This window comes from Triticum aestivum, chromosome 2B (genome assembly GCF_018294505.1).
Source record: "Triticum aestivum cultivar Chinese Spring chromosome 2B, IWGSC CS RefSeq v2.1, whole genome shotgun sequence".
NCBI lineage: Eukaryota > Viridiplantae > Streptophyta > Magnoliopsida > Poales > Poaceae > Triticum > Triticum aestivum.
The window spans coordinates 82,977,317-82,998,373 of record NC_057798.1 but is presented as its reverse complement, the minus strand read 5'-3'; positions in this window follow the sequence as shown (position 1 = coordinate 82,998,373).

The window sequence follows — 21,057 nt, the reverse complement described above, 5'->3', positions numbered from 1 at the left end:
CGCTCCCTGGTCATCGAAACATCAATACCAACCCAACTAGACGTAGGCCTTACCTTCACCGCAAGGGGCCGAACTAGTATAAACCCTCTCGTGTCCTTTGTCCCGATTTAACCCGTTCAAGCTTCCTAGTTGCGATGGCTCCACAACTAAGTCCTTTCACGAGGACATTTGACGTGACTATTCCATGACAGGTCCATAGTTATTAGCTAGATGGCTTCTTCTCTCTCTTTGATTCTCAATATAAAGTTCTCCTCGATGTTCTTGGAGATCTATTCGATGTAATACTCTTTTGCGGTGTGTTTGCCGAGATCTGATGAATTGTGGATGTATGAACAAGATTATCAATGAATATTATTTGGTTCTTCTCTGAATTCTTATATGCATGATTTGATATCTTTGCAAGTCTCTTCGAATTATCGGTTTAGTTTGGCCTACTAGATTGATCTTTCTTGCAATGGGAGAAGTGCTTAGCTTTGGGTTCAATCTTGCGGTGTCCTTTCCCAGTGACAGTAAGGGCAGCAAGGCAAGTATTGTATTATTGCCATCGAGGATAAAAAGATGGGGTTTATATCATATTGCTTGAGTTTATCCCTCTATATCATGTCATCTTGCTTAATGCGTTACTCCGTTCTTATGAACTTAATACTCTAGATGCATGCTGGAGGGCGGTCGATGTGTGGAGTAATAGTAGTAGATGCAGAATTGTATCGATCTACTTGACACGGACGTGATGCCTATGTTCATGGTCTTGCCTTAGATATCTTCATAATTATGCGCTTTTCTATCAATTGCTTGGCAGTAATTTGTTCACCCACCGTAATACATGCTATCTTGAGAGAAGCCACTAGTGAACCCTATGGCCCCCGGGTCTCTTTTCTATTATATTACATCTCTTTTCCATTATATCGCATCTCGTTTACTATTTTGCAATCTTTACTTTCCAATCTATACAATAAAAATACCGAAAATATTTATTTCACTATCTTTATTAGATCTCACTTTTGCGAGCGACCGTGAAGGAATTGACAACCCCTTTATCGCGTTGGTTGCAAGGTTCTTGATTGTTTGTGCAGGTACTAGGTGACTTGTGCGTCATCTCCTATTGGATTGATACCTTGGTTCTCAAAACTTAGGGAAATACTTACGCTACTTTGCTGCATCACCCTTTCCTCTTCAAGGGAAAAACCAACGCAAGCTCAAGAGGTAGCAAGAAGGATTTCTGGCACCGTTGCTAGGGAGATCTATGCCAAGTCAAGCCATACCTAGTACCCATCATAAACTCTTCTCCCTCGCATTACTTTATTTGCCATTCACCTCTCGTTTTCCTCTCCCCACTTCTAAAATGATTTTCGAAAACCTTTGCCTTTTCTTCGCCCCTCTTCCGTTCGTCTCTTTTCGTTTGCTTCTTGTGTGCTTGTGTGTTGGATTGATTGTTTGTCATGATGGCTCAAGATAATACTAAATAGTGTGACTTTTCCAATACCAACAACAATGATTTTATTAGAACTTCGATTGCTCCTACTACCGATGCTGAATCTTGCGAAATTAATACCGCTTTGTTGAATCTTGTTATGAAAGATCAATTTTCTGGCCTTCATAGTGAAGATGCCGCAACCCATCTAAACAACTTCGTTGATTTGTGTGATGTGAAAAAGAAGAAAGATGTGGATAATGATATTGTCAAATTGAAGCTATTTCCATTTTTGCTTAGAGAACGTGCTAAAACTTGGTTCCCTTCTTTGCCTAAAAATAGTATTGATTCATGGAATAAGTGCAAAGATGCTTTTATCTCTAAGTATTTTCCTCCCGCTAAGATCATCTCTCTTAGGAACGATATTGTGAATTTTAAGCAACTTGATCATGAGCATGTTGCACAAGCTTGTGAGAGGATGAAACTAAGGATACGTAATTGCCCTACACATGGTTTGAATTTGTGGATGATTATACAAAATTTTTATGCCAGATTGAATTTTGCTTATAGAAATCTTTTAGATTCAGCCGTGGGAGGCACTTTTATGGAAATCACTTTTGGAGAAGCTGCTAAACTCCTAGACAACATTATGGTTAACTATTCTCAATGGCACACCGAAAGATCCACTAGTAAAAAGGTTCATGCGATTGAAGAAATTAATGTTTTGAGTGGAAAGATGGATGAACTTATGAAATTGTTTGCTAATAAAAATGTTTCTTCTGATCCTAATGATATGCCTTTGTCCACTTTGATTGAGAATAATAATTAATCTATGGATGTGAATTTTGTTGGTAGGAACAATTTAGGTAACAATGCGTATAGAGGGAATTTTAATTCTAGATTGTTTCCTAGTAATTCCTCTAATAATTATGGTAATTCCAACAACAACTCTTATGGAAATTTTAATAAGATGCCCTCTGATTTTGATAATAGTGTTAAAGAATTTATGAGTTTGCAAAAGAATTTCAATGCTTTGGTTGAAGAAAAAATGCTTAAGATTGATGAGTTGGCTTGGAACGTGGATAAAATTTCTCTTGATGTTGATTCTTTGAAACTTAGATCTATTCCACCTAAGCATGATATCAACGAGTCTCTCAAACCCATGAGAATTTCCATTGATGAGTGCAAAGAAACAACCGCTAGGATGCGTGCTAAAAAAGATTGCTTTGTGAAAGCATGTTCTTCTAGTTTTCATGATAATAATGATGAAGATCTAAAAGTGATTGATGTGAGTCCTATTAAATCTTTCTTTTACAATATGAATATTGATAAAGATGGGACTGGAGATGAGTCAACTTTAGTTAAAATGCGTCCCAATGATTCGGAGTTTTTAGATCTTGATGCAAAAATTGATAAAAGTGGGATTGAAGAGGTCAAAACTTTACATAGCAATGAACCCACTATTTTGGATTTCAAGGGATTTAATTATTATAATTTATCTTTAATAGATTGTATTTCCTTGTTGCAATCCGTGTTAAACTCTCCTCATGCTTATGATCAAAATAAAGCTTTTACTAAACATATCGTTGATGCTTTGATGCAATCTTATGAAGAAAAGCTTGAACTAGAAGTTTCTATCCCTAGAAAACTTTATGATGAGTGGGAACCTACTATTAAAATTAAGATTAAAGATTATTAATTCTATGCTTTGTGTGATTTGGGTGCTAGTGTTTCCACGATTCCAAAAACTTTGTGTGACGTGCTAGGTTTCCGTGAATTTGATGATTGTTCTTTAAATTTGCATCTTGCGGATTCCACCATTAATAAACCTATGGGAAGGATTAATGATGTTCTTATTGTTGAAAATAGGAATTATGTGCCCGTAGATTTCATTGTTCTTGATATAAATTGCAATCCTACATGTCCTATTATTCTTGGTAGACCTTTCCTTAGAACGATTGATGCAATTATTGATATGAAAGAACGAAATATTAGATTCCAATTTCCATTAAGGAAGGGCATGGAACACTTTCCTAGGAAGAAAATTGAATTGCCTTATGAATCTATTATGAGAGCCACTTATGGATTGCATACCAAAGATGGCAATACCTAGATCTATTCGTATTTTTATGCCTAGCTAGGGGCGTTAAACGATAGCGCTTGTTGGGGGGCAACCTAATTTTATTTTTGTTCTTTACGTTTTGCTCCTGTTTAGTAATAAATAATTCATCTAGCTTCTGGGTAGATGTTGTTTTATGTTTTAATTAGTGTTTATGCCAAGTAGAACCTTTGGGAAGACTTGGGTGAGGTCTTTGCGATCTTGCTGTAAAAAACAGATACTTTTGCGCTCACGAGAATAGCTCTCATGTTTTACAGAAGAGTGATTTTAGGTTGATTCTTTTTGAAGATGATTAATAGACAAATTCCTCACGTCCACCAGTTTATTTTAGAATTGTTAGAGGTACAGAAGTATTGGAAAGTTACAAATTACTACAGACTGTTCTGTTTTTGACAGATTCTGTTTTTTCGTGTGATGTTTGCTTATTTTGATGAATCTACGAGTAGTATCGGGGGGTATGAACCATAGAGAAGTTGGAATAAAGTAGGTTTAACACCAATATAAATAAAGAATGAGTTCACTACAGTACCTTAAAGTGGTGGCTTATTTTATTATACTAACGGAGCTCATGAGATTTTCTGTTGAAGTTTTGTATTGTGAAGTTTTCAAGTTTTTGGGTAAAGATTTGATGGATTTTGGGATAAGGAGTGGCAAGAGCCTAAGCTTGGGGATGCCCAAGGCAGCCCAAGGTAAAATTCAAGGACAATCAAAAGCCTAAGCTTGGGGATGCCCCGGAAGGCACCCCCTCTTTCGTCTTCATCTATCGGCAACTTTTCTTGAGGCTATATTTGTATTCACCACATGATATGTGTTTTGCTTGGAGCATATTGTATGATTTCAGTCTTTGCTTTTAAGTTTACCACAATCATACTTGCTTTATACACCTTTTGGGAGATACACGCATGAATCGGAATTTATTAGAATACTCTATGTGCTTCACTTACATCTTTTGAGCTAGACAATTTTGCTCTAGTGCTTCACTTATATCTTTTTAGAGCATCGTGGTGGTTTTATTTTGTAGAAATTTTTGATCTCTCATGCTTCACATATACTCCCTCCGTTCCTAAATATAAGTCTTTGTAGATATTCCACTAGGTGGACTACATACGAAGCAAAATGAATAAATCTAAACTTAAAATGCATCTATAAACATCCGTATGCGGTTTATAGTTGAATCTCTACAAAGACTTACATTTAGGAATGGAGGGAGTATTATTTTGAGAGTCTTTTAGAACATCATGGTAATTTGCTTTGGCTATAAAACTAGTCCTAATATGATGGGCATCCAAGATGGGTATAATAAAAACTTTCATATAAAGTGCGTTGAATACTATGAGAAGTTGGATTCTTGATGATTGTTTTGAGATATGAGGATGGTGATATTAGAGTCATGCTAGTAGAGTAATTGTGGATTTGAGAAATACTTGTGTTGAGGTTTGCAAGTCCTGTAGCATGCACATATGGTAACCGTTGTGTAACAAGTTTGAACCATGAGGTGTTTCTTTGATTGTCTTCCTTATGTGTGGAGGTCGGGATCGCGCGATGGTTAACTCCTACCAACCCTTCCCTTAGGAGCATGCACGTAGTGCTTGGTTTTGATGACTTGTAGATTTTTGCAATAAGTATGTGAGTTCTTTATGACTAATGTTGAGTCCATGGATTATACGCACTCTCACCCTTCCACCATTGCTAGCCTCTCTAAGTAATGCACAACTTTCGCCGGTACCATAAACCCACCATTTAATTTCCTCAAAACAGCCACCATACCTACCTATTATGGAATTTCCATAGCCATTCCGAGATATATTGCAATCCAACTTTCCATCGTTCCGTTTATTATGACATACTTCATCATTGTCATATTGCCTTGCATGATCATGTAGTTGACATCGTATTTGTGGCAAAGCCACCATTCATAATTCTTTCATACATGTCACTCTTGATTCGTTGCACATCCCGGTACACCGCCGGAGGCATTCATATAGGGTCATATTTTGTTCTAAGTATCGAGTTGTAATCCTTGAGTTGTAAATAAATAGAAGTGTGATGATCATCATTATTAGAGCATTGTCCCGTGATAAAAAAAAGGCCAAAGAAGCCAAACAAAAAAAAGAGAGAAAAAGAGAGAAGGGGCAATGCAACTATCCTCTTACCACACTTGTGCTTCAAAGTAGCACCATGATCCTCATGATAGAGAGTCTCCTATGTTGTCACTTTCATATACTAGTGGGAATTTTTCATTATAGAACTTGGCTTATATATTCCAATGATGGGCTTCCTGAAAATGCCCTAGGTCTTGATGAGCAAGCAAGTTGGATGCACACCCACTTAGTTTCTTTTGTTGAGCTTTCATACATTTATAGCTCTAGTGCATCTGTTGCATGGCAATCCCTACTAACTCACATTGATATCTATTGATGGGCATCTCCATAGCACATTAATACGCCTAGTTGATGTGAGACCATCTTCCTCTTTTTGTCTTCTCCACAAACACCACTCTATTCCACCTATAGTGCTATGTCCATGGCTCATGCTCATGTATTGTGTAAAAGTTGAAAAAGTTTGAGAATACTAAAGTATGAAACAATTGCTTGGCAGAAACTTGGGTTGTGCATGATTTGAACATTTTGTGTGGCAAGATGGAGCATAGCCAAACTATATGATTTTGTAGGGATTAACTTTCTTTAGACATGTTATTTTGAGAAGACATGATTGCTTTGTTAGTATGCTTGAAGTATTATTAGTTTTATGTCAATATTAAACTTTTGTCTTGAATGTTTTGGATCTGAACATTCATGCCACAATAAAGAAAATTACATTGATAATTATGTTAGGTAAAATTCCACATAAAAAATTCTATTTTTATCATTTACCTACTCAAGGACGAGCAGGAATTAAGCTTGGGGATGGTTGATACATCTCCAATATATCTATAGTTTTTGATTGTTCCATGCTATTATATTATCTATTTTGGATGTTTAATGGGCTTTAATATGCTCTTTTATATTATTTTTGGGACTAACCTATTAACCGGAGGCCTAGTGCCAGTTTTTGTTTTTTTGCCTATTTTAGAGTTTTGCAGAAAAGGAATACCAAACAGAGTCCAAACGGAATGAAACCTTCACGACGATCTTTCTTGGACCAAGAGCAAACCAGAATTCTTGGAGTTGAAGTCATAAACGCCACGAGGCCACTACGAGGCAGGATGGCGTGCCCCCACCCTTGTGGGCCCCTCGTAGCTCCACCGACATACTTCTTCGGCCTATATATATACTCTTATACTATAGAAACATTAGGGAGAGCCACGAAACCACTTTTCCACCGCCGCAACCTTCTATACCCGTGAGATCCCATCTTGGGGCCTTTTCCTGCGATCTGCCGGAGGGGGAATCGATCACGGAGGGCTTCTACATCAACACCATTGCCTCTTCGATGAAGCGTGAGTATTTTACAACAGACATTCGGGTCCATAGTTATTAGCTAGATGGCTTCTTCTCTCTCTTTTATTCTCAATACAAAGTTCTTCTCGATGTTCTTGGAGATCTATTCGATGTAATACTCTTTTGCGGTGTGTTTGCCGAGATCCGATGAATTGTGGATTTATGAACAAGATTACCTATGAATATTGTTTGGTTCTTCTCTGAATTCTTATATGCCTGATTTGATATCTTTGCAAGTCTCTTCAAATTATTGGTTTAGTTTGGCCTACTAGATTGATCTTTCTTGCAATGGGAGAAGTGCTTTGGGTTCAATCTTGCGGTGTCCTTTCCCAATGACAGTAGGGGCAGCAAGGCACGTATTGTATTGTTGCCATCGAGGATAAAAAGATGGGGTTTATATCATATTGCTTGAGTTTATCCCTCTACATCATGTCATCTTGCTTAATGTGTTACTCCGTTCTTATGAACTTAATACTCTAGATGCATGCTGGATAGCGGTCGATGTGTTGAGTAATAGTAGTACATGCAGAATTGTTTCGGTCTACTTGACACGGACGTGATGCCTATGTTCATGATCATTGCCTTAGATATATTCATTATTATGCACTTTTCTATAAATTACTCGGCAGTAATTTGTTCACCCACCGTAATACATGCAATCTTGAGAGAAGCCACTAGTGAAACCTATGGCCCCTGGGTCTCTTTTCCATTATATCGTATCTCGTTTCCTATTTTGCAATCTTTACTTTCCAATCTATACAACAAAAATACCAAAAATATTTACTTTACTATCTATATTAGATCTCACTTTTGTGAGTAACTGTGAAGGGATTGACATCTCCTTTATGGTGTTGGTTGCAAGGTTCTTGCTTGTTTGTGCAGGTACTAGGTGACTTGTGCGTCGTCTCCTACTAGATTGATACCTTGGTTCTCAAAACTAAGGGAAATACTTACGCTACTTTGCTGCTCACCCTTTCGTCTTCAAGGGAAAAACCAACGCAAGCTCAAGAGGCAGGAGTATGATAGTAACGGTAACAGTGGCAAAAGTAACAGTAGCAATTTTGTAGTGATGGTAATAGCAGTAGCAACAAAAGTAACTCCACAAAGATCAATATGTGAAAAGCTTGTAGGCATTGAATCAACAATGATAATTGTATTGGATGATATTCATCATGTAGCAGTTATAACCTAGGGTGACACAGAACTAGCTCCAATTCATCAGTATAATGGTAAAGTTTTTACTCCCCCTCCACCAACAATCACACTCCACGGCTAGCCGAATCCACGGGTACCGTCCATACTAACAACAGTCCTGGGGGAGTTTTGTTTTATTATTATATTTTGATTTGATTTTGAGCATGGAATTGGGCATCCCGATTACCAGCCACTTTCTCGTGAATGACAAGTGAATAAACACTCATCGTGAGAATAACCGACCTAGCATGGAAGATACTGACAGCCATAATCGCTACATGAGCGATTCAGGCATACACAAAGATTATTATTTGAAGGTTTAGAGTTTGGCACATCCAAATTTACTTGGAACGACAGGTAAATACCACGTATAGGTAGGTATGGTGGACTCATATGAAACAACTTTGGGTTTTAAGGAAGTGGATGCACAAGCAGTATTCTCTCTTAGTACAAGTGAAGGCCAGCAAAAAGATTGAGGAGCGACCAACTAGCACTACAAAAAAATACACTTCCGTGATGATACGTGTTTGTCACAGTAGGTCGCGTTTTTTGTCATGCATGTACGTCCATGAAGATTTTATGACAGAATCAAGATAGTCATACCTGTGCTGTCATAGAAGTGTTCCATGACATTACCAAAATTATCATCACGGAAGTGTCCACTTCCATGACGATAAATCGCGCATCACAGAAGTGCTTTCGTCAAGGGTGACCGACACGTGGCATCCACCGTAACGGAACGCCGTTAAGCTATCGGGTCGGGTTTTGGATCCGATAACCCGTTAACAGCCCCAACCAATGGGGATTTTCCACGTGTAAAATCATCATTGGCTGGAGGAAACACGTGTCGGCTCATTGTTGGGATAGATGTCATCCACTCATTGGACGGAAGGCGCCTATGATACGTCGACACGTGGCATGGCCCAACAAAGGCCCATTCCTGTGAAAAGGCCGGCCTAGTAAAAATTAGCAGGCCAACCCATATAAGACCTACTTGTGTCAGGTCCATTTAAGCCCACGACCCATACGAGATGTGCCAATTCGGCCCGTGAATGGCCCATTAAAGATTTGACACCATTGCCGCCCATCGTCAGTTCGAGTCCGTTAACAGCCCGCTATATATTTGGGCTCAATATCGGCCCGATGAGATTTCGGCCTGTTAACGGCCCATTTAATGGATGGGCCAATTTTTAGGATGTACATCTTTCAGCCTTTTAGCGACCCATTTAAATGTTGGGCTAATTTCCGGCCCGGTGTGTCTTTCAGCCTGTTGACGGCTCATAAATCTTGATGGCCATTTGTTGTCGGACCTGAGTTTCAGCCTTTTAGCGGCCCATTTAAGTGTTGGGCCAATTTTCTGGCCCGGTGTCACTTTCAGCCTGTTGACGGCCCATAAATCAGTTGGGCCATTTGTAGTCGGACCTAAGTTTTGGCCTTTTAGCGACCCATTTAAGTGTTGGGCCAATCCCGGCCCTGTGTGCCTTTCGGCCTATTAACAGACCATAAATGAGTTGGGCCATTTGTAGTCGGACCTTAGTTTTGGCCTTTTAACGACCAATGCCCTTCATGGTCCAATACCAGCCCGGTTTCTCTTTCGGCCTGCTAAAGGCCCACAACACAGTTGGGCCATTTACAATACGACCTGACTTTCGACCTCTTAGCGGCCCATGGTCTTCATGGTCTAGTACAAGCCCGCTGTCTCTTTCGGCCTGCTAAAGGCCTACAATATAGTTGGGCCATATGTAGCCCAAACTTAGTAACGGCCTGTTAACGACCCGTGAAATAAATTGGGGCCACCTACCCGCTTTGATGTCGGCCTGTTAACGACCCGAGAGGTAAGAGGGCCGACCATTAACTTTCGACCTAGTAACAACCCATTAACTTAATGGGTCCACTAAAGTTCGTACATGTCTTTAGGCCAAATTAGATAATTTGAGCCCATTACGACGAGCAATTATGCACAGGACCAAAACTGATCACGCAAAGGTACGACATACAGGGAATAACGTTGCACATCCAGCATATATTACAGGAAATTACATCCACTGGGCAATCAAAGATTGATGCCAGTGCAAATAAATGAGAAGAACCTAACCATCGACAACGTCACAATCTGCAACCTCAGCACAGATGACGCCCATAAGCATGTGGGCAAGTTCTTTCTGCTTTGCTACACTGTCTCTGAAAACATTGATCAGTTGTTGTGTCGCACGACTCTGCACCTCTGATTCATCCACCATTTCCATCATTGCTTCATCCATTAATTGTTCACAAACATACATTTATTCCGTTGCATTCGAGACAGAGGATACTGAAAAGATTCAGATGGCGATTTTGGCAGGCTTGTATTATTGATAGTGGAGAGTGTCTCGACCACTGCATCATAACATAAATTAGGACGGGAACCAAACAGATTAATCATGAGTTATTGCCATATTGCCTGGCCTAGATTTACTGGAAAGAAACAATGGGGTTGCCTTGCTGTTTTCAGAGTTTGTCTTCTTATCTTCAGCAGCCTACACAAAATTAACACACTAGCATTGCTATCATAGGCCAAGTCAGATAATAGGAAAGCAACATTGACACAACGAACGTTTGGGCAACTAGCCTACACCAAATTAACACAATATGGCACAGCTATCATCAGCCAGGTAAGGTAGTACGAAAGCAACATTGACACAATGAATGAATGGGCAACCAGAGAAGAACTACAATTCAGTAATGTGCGTGATATGAGATAGTACATACATGCAACTCAGTATGCAAAACTACCAGGCAGTTTTCCTTACAAAAATCAACATTGGCGCCTTTAACATTTTGCTACAACTAATTTTAGATCAGATAAAGGTTAGATTCACGCCGATTAACAAAATACATGTTGATATAAAAATATAGTGATATACAACAGGTACTTACATCAGCATTGGAGCACAGAGAATTCCCGCAAGATATTTTCCTCGAATACGATCCCAATGGAGGAAGTCTTCTATCGTTTAACCTTATTTCCTAAAAGAGAGATGGGTAAGAAACATGTAGAAAATATGATCAGAATGCTATAAAATTTCATGATGCGAGGATACACACACGCTTCTTAGAATGGAGTTGACATTCTTTTGCTGGACTGGAGCGGACTAGTTCTTTGGCCACTGGAATCTGCTTATTATCAGTGGGAGTTGGGTTTCTCTGTGCTGGAGCAGTATCTATGAAAAATGGAGTTGGTTTAATATCTCCTGGCGTTTGGATCTTTTGCAAAGACCTGGTTTGTAACCCTTCAGATTCTAACATAGCCGTCTTCCCCTTGCATGTTTTATATAGAAGAATGGTGATTCAGTTATAAAACATGCTACAGTAGAGATGGAATAGGTACTGAAGAATAGAAAGGCATGACATATTGACATGTATTCGCTCCATCCGGAAATAAATGGACGGGTCTAGGCGTATTTCAGTTCTAGATACATCCAGTTTTATCCATTTCTGCGACATTTAATCCGGATGGAGGGAGTATGATGTAAGAGCTAGCGATACGACAGGACAACACAGTAAAAAAAACACTGAAAAACCCACTGTAGAACCAAAGTATTCAAACCCACTGATATGAGATAGTACACTCATGCAGCTTAGGATGCAAAACTACCAGGCAGTTTTCCTTACAAAAATCAACATTGTGGCCTTTAATCATACATTTTGCTACAACTAAATTTAGATCAGATAAAGGTTGGATTCACGCCGATTAACAAAATACATGCTGATGTAAAATATAGTGATATACAACAGGTACTTACATCTACATTGGAGCACAGAGAATTCCTGCAAGAATCTTTCCTCATAAAGGATACCATTGCAAAAATTCTTCTATCTGTTAAGCTTATTTTCTGAAAGAGAGATGGGTAAGAAACATGTAGAAAATATGATCAACATGCTATAAAATTTCATGATGCAAGGATACGCACACGCTTCTTAGAATTGAGTTGACATATTTTGAGCGGACTAGTTCTTTGGCCACTGGAATCTGCTTATTATCAGTAGGAGTTGGGTTTATCTGTGTTGGAGCAGTATCTATAAAAACTGGAGTTGGTTTATTATCTTCTGGCGTTTGGATCTTTTGCAAAGGCCTTGTTTGTAACCCTTCAGATTCTAACATAGTCGTCTTCCCCTTGCATGCCTTATATAGAAGAATGGTGCTTTAATTATAAAACATGCGACAGCAGAGAGATGGAATAGGTACTGAAGAATAGAAAGGCATGACATATTGACATGTATTCCCTCCATTCGGAAAAAAATGGATGGGTCTAGGCATATTTCAGTTCTAGATACATCCTTTTTATCCATTTTGCAACATGTAATCCAGACGGAGGGAGTATGGTGTAAGAGCTAGGGATACGGCAGGACAACACAGCAAAAAAAACTAGTTGAATGTAAACCTATATGCTAGCGGAATACGTACAGAAATAACTAAGGCAACATACACGTGTATGATTGGGAAAATAAGATGGCATTGCAACAGACCACTAGAATAGCACTTCAATGTAAAAAAACATGGTATGGCAGACAGATGAAGTACATACTGATGAATAACAATGCATAAGATATTCAGAAGCATGATGTCCAAATTAAGCAGATGGCATTGCGATAGAGTAGAATGACAATACTTGAATTTGAAAACATGTTATCATGAATGGAATAGGTACTGAAAAACAGGAAGGCATGAAATATTTACATGCATGATCAGCATGCTAAGCACATGGCATTGCAACAGAGTAGATACACTCCAGGACATTATATGCATGTTGTACCCATATCACAGGCCAAGTTAGAGCAAGGACCTTGTGGGGTGAAGAGGATTCATCATCTTTCTGCAAGTCTTCTGAAGAACTGCCTTTACATGTTCCATCATATTGGGTATCATTGACATCAAGTTTATTGGCCTTTACATTGCTCCGTGAGGTTCTTGTGGATATATCAGTGTGTGCAATTATATCTGACATGCATGGAAGACAACTAGTAGTTAGATTTATGTAATGAGTGCCTGTAGGAGACGACATAAATAGTAGGACTGGGGTTAACTAGCAGCAACAGGTCTCATAAACTAAAGGGAGAACACAGATGAAAGCTACAGAATATGTATCGTTTGTACTCGAGATTAACTAGATGGCACACAAAAGTATTAAAGAACAACATAGGTAATACTAGAAGTGGTATAATACTATAATCACCAGCCTATGGGATAGCATTGGCTGATGGATGATAACTATGGAACAACGTTACCTAAAGAACAAGTATCTTAGCTGAATTATGGAACAACGTGAACTCCTGAACAAGACCCATAAGAGATCAGCATGAATATATAGTGAAATGTGATGATCTATTTTCCGTGCTTAGATGAATAACAAAGCCATAAATGTTGCACATAAGTAAGATGAGGGTACAACCTATCTGGCTGCCATCCATAGGAGTGAGCATCATGTGCTGGCTTGTCGATGACCCTGAAGTTGTTGTGGCTGTCCATGTCGGGCACGCACATTCGATGCAGGGAACTGTTGAGTGGGGACTGTATCTCCCTTCTGGTGTATGCTTCCCTTGTTGGAGCAGCTGCGGTGAGTCGGAAGACGGTGTGTCTGAAGATGCAGATAACGCATAATGTTAAGAACGACATATCTCTTTGATCCGAAGAAATACACTAAGAGATCAACAGCAAGGTACGAGAATGGTCACATGTCTGTTGACTGAAGACTAAATTGGGGTCACACGATTTTATTTTATTTTGGGACTGTCTGATCTACGCCGGATGGCTTGATGGCCGTCTTGTGCCTCCCGGCTGACACTGTTCAGAATCTTCCCCGAAGAGCCAGCGACCAACGGCAGAGTAGCTTGCCTCCGCCGTCCGTGGCCCCGGCCAAAACCCCGATCCCCACCCCACCGCACTGCCGTGGTTGCGCCGCCCCCGGGCCAATCCAAAAAGACTCCCCGTCATCCAGATCCGGCGGCGGCAGTACCTTCAACCCACGCAACTCTAAAAGATAGCCATCTAAGCGTTGCTTCCGTGACGAACTTGCGGCCCCGGACCCTTACGTTAGACACCAGCCAACCGGTAGCCTAGGAGCTCCGCCGCCTCGAGGGGTGCTGCTTCCCGTTGGGAATCGATTGGCCCAGAATAAAAATTCCGACAACTGACGCCTAAATAAAGTGATTTCAGATGAGGGTGCGACCTATTTGGCGGCATGGTGAAGTAGGCAGGTCCAGCTGCCGAGTCGGTGAGGCCGGCGCGGTTGCGGTGGCAACCGGCGGCAGGTAAAGAGCGACGTCGCCATGGTTGACGGCTACGCGGAAGCAACGCCAGGACTCTGGACGGATCCGAAGTTGGATCCGCTCCGGCACCGTGAACAATGGCGGGGGTGAACCGGCTCCGGTACGGTTCATGCGGCCGTCGTCGAGGCAGCACCAGCAGCACGGAGTAAGAGGCACACGGCCCAGTGCACGACGGTAATTGGACAGCGTCTCCGGCATTAGGGAGGAGGGCGGCTGTGAAATTGGTGTGGTGGGGGCGCCATGGAGGTGGGGCTGAGGTTTCGCGGCTCGGGAGAAGGGAGCTTCCCGGGGAGAAGGTGATTTGGTGCCCACGAGGTATGAATGGGGGCGGGCGGGGGGGGGGGATTGGGAGGGGAGTGGAACCATGTCTTACAGATGCATTTGTCTGAAATGTGAGGGGGAGTTACAGTTCTACCCTTGCCTATAGGCTTCTTGGCTTGGGTCTGTGTACTGAGGGTTGGGGATAGTGGAGTAACTTTGCTTCTCCCCAAATAGTGGGCGGGAGCGATTTCGGGCGAGGAGGGCGTGTTTTGAACTATAGTGGGCGCGAGCGATTTCGGGCAAGGAGATCGTGTTTTGAAATAGTGGGCGCAAGCTATTTCGGGCGAGGAGAGCATGTTTTTCCGACCATGGTTTATGAATTATTCGGCACATGTCATTTCGGCCGAGGAGAAGGCGCGCTTGGATGAAGTTACGAACCTACCCTCGATGTACAACGGGCCAATTGATGTGTGTCCGACATAGGACGGTAATTTCGCGTCTCCCATTTATTTGCTCGGGCAAATTGCACCGAGTAGAGAGGATGTTTAACGGTTCATTCAAATTTTGGGAGAACGAGCATCCACGTCTACCTTACCAAGTCGATTCGAATCAAATTTTGAAATATTAGCTTGCCACTTCTTTTTTAGATGGAGAGATGATGCTCGGGAGTAATGTGTTTTTACATGCTTGTTGCTAGTGATTTACTATATGACAAATAGTTGACCCACTCAAAAACGCGAATCAAACCCAAAATGAAATATCTCGATTCAATGAACTAGCTCATTCAGTAGGTCAAAATAGTGAGCTAAATCCAAAATTGAACACCTCAATCGAGTAGCATGTTGTACAGTATTATAGTACTCCATGAACATGTTGAAAGTCAAATTAATGAACTTGTTTGATATACGCACATATCCGTTCATGTGTGGATTGCAGACAACATGTTCTACAATTTAAATATTTGAATGCATGTTTATATCGAAACATGGTTTATATCAGTCTTTGATGCATAAAACGCGACTTCCCCCTCTCCCGGACTCCTGTTCTCTCTCTCTCTCTCTCTCTTTCTCTCTCTCTCTCACTCTCGCCGACAATCTTCAATTCTGTCGCACGCATCCGACACAAAAACCTTGTTGGTCTCTCTCCCTCTCTCTCTCTCTCTCTCTCTCACTCTCTGGCCGACAATCTTCAATTCTGTCGCACGCATCCGACACAAAAACCTTGTTGGTCCCTCTCCCTCTCTCTCTCTCTCTCTATCTCACTCTTTGTGTGTGTGTGTGTGGGGGGGTCTTTCTAGTTCGCATTCATATATACACCATCTATAGGTCTCTCTCGCACACTATGTATGATACTCTAGCTAGTCCAAGCTAGATATCTTGGGTGCACTCATCGTACGCACACAAATTCCTTGGCTCTTTGCCCGTAACTCTCTCACGCACCACTATGTCGTCTCGGAGCTCTTCCCCCCTCTCTCAAACTCTACATCCACCTGGGTCACACATACACATGCATATCTCATTCGCACTCGATAGGCCCATCTAAAACTCTATCTCTCTCCCTCGTTCTCTCTCCATCTCACACGCACACACACACACAATCTCATGCCCAGCTAGCCGAGTATGATGGTCTCTCACTCAATTGTAGGCACACACAGTCCCCCTTATATGTATATGACTAGCTAATCTTAGTCTCCATCACAAACATGTGCATGGTCTATCTCGATTTCTCTCGGGGCATCTTTCTATCACGCACGCACTCCCTCGATCTCCCACCCATATAGTCCCCTCACGATCTCGAGGGGATCTCTCTATCACAAACACACCCTCTCTCCCTCCCATGCGTCCATGCCATCCATGTTTCCCTCTCGACCTTTTTTCCTTGTTGGCCAGACCTCTATTGGACATGTGCTATAGGGGTGTCTCTCTCTGTTGCAAACAATCACACACTAGCTATCTTCGTGTATCTCCTCGCCTCGCTTTTCCATCTCGGAGATGCATGCGTGATATGTTCGCATAAGAAACAAAAAAACACTCTCTCTCTAATTTATCATTTGTTGTCACTTTCTCTTTCACACACATACTCTTTTTGCACACTTACTCATTCTCCTTCACACGCACTTGATCTGTCTCGACTGAGGCACTCTCCTTCGTCCATAGCACATAGATTTATTGAAAAGTCAAACATCACAAAGTTTGACCATGTACGTGGAGAAAAAGAATTACACCTAGTACGGCAAACACATACCATTAGATTCACCATGAGATGTAGTTTTGTATGATGTATCTTTGGTATTGTAGATATAAATAACATTTGTGTAAACCTAATCAAAGTTTCCAAAGTTTGACTTCTAAAAAATTTACATGCACTGCATTATCGAGCGGATGGAATATCTCTTTCCCCCTCTCAGCTATCTGACGCACCACTCAGCCTTATCGGGGCTCCTTAATCTCTCTCAAACTTTATTGATCAGTTTGGTTCGTGACCTGACCCTCATGCCTTGATGGACGGTACTGCCTGGTGTGGACATGAGATGTAAAATATTTCTGCCTGGCCAGGCTTGTGTGGTGCTGAAGCATTTGGTTCATGCCTGGGCCAGACAAAGCATCAACGTCCCATCAATCAGTCCATGCATCAATTATTTAATGGTAATATCCATCCATGTTGCTGTTAGCCTCGTGGCTGCACGACCAAGCACGGCCAGGCATTCGAAATCGGTCGCTTGGGCCAGGCTACTTGCAGTGTCTGGAGTTCAGCCAGGCTAATTAAAGTGCAAATGAACCTAGCCCAGGCGGGCTTTCTTTTTCACGGGGTAGCAACCAAACAAGAGTGCATGAAATTCAGCCACAACCCCAGGCCACGCAAAAGATGCTCACGATGCAAGCCAAACTAGCCTTATATCTCCTTGGTTCACACATACATATGTCTCGCTCGCGCTATACATATAGACCCATCCAACACTCTCTGCCCTTGTTCTCTCTCCATGTGACACGCACCCCCTAAGTACCATAATCCCTCACTCCATCATAGGCTCTATTTGGATCCATGGGTTAGAGTTTGTTTGGGTTAGTTTGGAGTCAACTAACCCAAAAAGATCCAAACACGAGGGTTAGTTTAGGTTAGATGCATCTAACCCATCCAAAAAAACTAACCCATCCAAGAGGTGCTTATTTGGGTTAGTTCTTCTCGGGACCACTAATAAACACTTTTTTCTCTCGCTCTCCCCGCAGCATATCCCTCCCCACTTCCTCGAAGCTTCTCGTCCTCTCCCTCTCTCCCTCTTGCACCACCCGTGAAGGTGCCTCGCTGTATCCGCGCTCCATCTAACCCTGCCATCCAAACACCTCTTTACTTAGAGTTAGTTCAGGGCCAGTTCAGGGTTAGAATCTAACTCTAACCTCTAACTGAGTTAGATTATCCAAACAGGGCCATAGGCGCAAGCACTCCCCCCTCCTAAGTATGATTATCTCTTACTAGCCATCAGGAACACACGTATTGTCTCTTTCCATCCATATGTCTATCTTGAAATCTCTCGGGGCATCTTCTACCGCGCACACACCTTGTCACTCGATCTCCCACCCATGTAGTCCCATCACGATCTCCAGGGGATCTCTCTATGACAAACATACACTCTCTCCTCCCCATGTCTGCATTTTTCTCTGTACGTCTCTCTCGACCTCTCTCCCTTGTTTGTCAGACCCCTCTTGGCCACGTGCTAGGGTTCTTCCTCTCTCAGTTCCAAACAACCACACACTATCTCCTCACCTTGCCTACGTTGTCGAAGATACATGTGTGATATGTTTGCATAAGACACGCATGCTTTTTCTCCACTTTTATCATGTGTTGTCCATGTCTCTTTCACACACGCACACACACTGTATACACACGAGAAGAGGTGATCCATCGGAATTAGTTGCCAGGCGCCAAATAGTATATGGGCGCTGCTCGTCCTCATGCTTGTGATCATCACCATCATCATCTCCCCCTTGGTTATGAAAATCTTCAAGTATAGGTGGTGGAATGTTCACAAGACCTTTGAAACACAAGAAGAAGGTTAATTAGTAAGGACGGCCATAGTGGGGGTAACATAAGTAGTATCATGCACTTGGGACTCGCAAACATGCTTATGTGGCAGGCAATTAAGAAAGAGAGAAATGGTTATAGTAACATAGGTAGATACTGTAACATAATAAATGTGATGCTACTATGTGTCATGCCTGGCAATAAATGAGACCACCTATGATACTAATCTAAGATACTATGCACTATAGAGGTAGTAACATAAACTAGTAACATATGCATGTTACTAGTCTAAGTTACTCCCCACTATGACCAGCCTAAAGGGAAACTTGCTAACCCGCATGCATGTGGATGAAACAATTATAATTACGGTGGAAGACAAACGTACTGAAACAACGAGGATGCCATGCAAAAACAGTGCCACGAGTGGTGGCAGCAAACACAAGGCCCTTGTATTGAATTGCATCACAGTACTCATCCGTGTACAGAAACTGATTTTTGAGCAATATCCATCCAGTCAAACCACTAAGGACGACAACAAGCTTGTCAAAGATAGCAACAAGTTCATAGTTGTTGTAATTCCAAGAGCGGTTGGGAACTCGAGAAATTGCTGTCTTCCATAGAAGACAGTCACCATGATTGTATTTGAACTGCGTACAATACTGGTGTGCTCAACCTCTGGGCAGTCTGCTGGGATTTTTGGAAGTGGAACCCGGTCACGAGTGTACACATTCACAAGTTCCCACTCGTAGTTGGACCCAATGTAAACAACCCAATCTCCATTTGCGCCTGCCGAAGCCTTGACCTCAAGCGATGGCATCTTAACATCATACATATCATTATCAAGCGGCATCAACTTGCATAGGGCGAGGCCTCCATCGTGACGGCGCCAGTCATCAGGGTCACGACGAAGAAGATAGGGGATATCAAAGCGCTGCTTGACTCTTGGGTTCCTTGTAATGATGTTATTAGTTGAGTCGAGAATTGGCTTGAACGAACCTGCCAGGCTAGCCGAGGTGATGACGTCGCACCGATCAATGAGTTCCTCCACCACGTCATCTTTCAGATCAGGGCATGAATAATGGGGTCGCTTCTGTCCTGTTACCTCCATGGAGAAGACGATCGAACAATGGCAGAAGAAAGGGTGAAGGTCTGAAGGAAAATGGAGGAGGGAGAGGAAGAGCGTGGGACAGCAGTTCCAAATCGAGAGGGAAAGGTGAAGAGTTGGTGGACGGTTGCCAGTTTTCCACGGTTCACGAAGGGGTGCCCCGGCCTACACGTCGGTTCGGAAATACTCCTACTACTCGCCGTCGTCTCACTGATATGTTGGAACGGGACCACATGTCAACGAAACATGGTGTGTAATTTCTTGTGCAAAATACGATCTGGCCGCGTTGGCCCAAGGTGCCGCATTAGTTATTGACCTTTATTTTTTTAATGGCGTGCCGTTCAGTTTTGAAGCATGACTAACTGGTACTGTACACAGAGAAAATATAAACTACTCTACCACTACTCCACCTCCAGTACTAGTAGTATAAAGAAGATATATAGGCTGGATCTTCAGCGCTTTCTTGCCAAGGGCTGCCCACTTGCTTCTCACACTACCACCCTCTCTCCAGATCTAAAAAAGACAGCCCCTCTCTCCCTCCTCACCGGTGGTCACAGATCCGCCGGGGAAGAAAAGGACGTGCAGCGTTGACGCACTCGTCATCGGCGAGCGAGGTCACGCACTTACGACAAGGCCGTCCTCTCAGACCTAGCGCCCACGTGGGATGGCCTCCGTCCCCAAGCTCGCTGCCGTAGTGTGTGCGGAGGACGACGACCACAAGCGAAGCCACTTCCCGCCGACCCTCAGGTATGCTACCTCTTTTCGAACCATACCCTTGTTCTATTGCCCCATCTGGCACGTCGTTGCATGTGGATCTTTTTCCACTCCACCATCTTCCCAATTTGCTATCCTCTGCTCTACTGGCCACGCAGACGAAAACCATAATTTGCATGATTAAAGGAAACCCTACTTCATGCAGACTAATGCATGTTTGGGTTGAATAAGGAAAGGAAGGGAGACTGTACTGTCCAAGAGAGTAGGCATCGAACCCACATCTAGGTTGAAAAGGGGAAAATCAGTAGCTAAGGAACGAGTCTCGTGTCTCTTGGTTGAAGAAGGGTAGAAAGGCATGACAACGCAATAGAGAATGAACAGATTGATCGGTTTGTTGACCTCACATAGGAAAATGGTGGCTAAAGAGAACAAAAATGGGACGTAATCCACATATGCTGCCTGGATATTTGTTGCTCTGGACAACCAT